We start from the raw sequence: 223 nt of genomic DNA, 5'->3' as shown, positions 1-223 counted from the left end.
CTGCCCACTGCCGCTATATAAATGATCAAACTAGTTTGATCAAAATAATGTTTTTAAAACACATTTGAAAAAAAAACACTATGACATAATGTTTTTTTTATAAAAACACAATAAAAAAAAAACATTGATTACCAAACACCCCCTTGGTTATTTGGTGATGATTGATGATTATGGGCCACGCCACAAAGAGAGACCCCCGAGAGGGATAGGATAAGGCCGTTAC

This window comes from Asparagus officinalis, chromosome 3 (genome assembly GCF_001876935.1).
Source record: "Asparagus officinalis chromosome 3, Aspof.V1, whole genome shotgun sequence".
Taxonomy (NCBI): domain Eukaryota; kingdom Viridiplantae; phylum Streptophyta; class Magnoliopsida; order Asparagales; family Asparagaceae; genus Asparagus; species Asparagus officinalis.
This window is presented reverse-complemented; position numbering follows the sequence as displayed.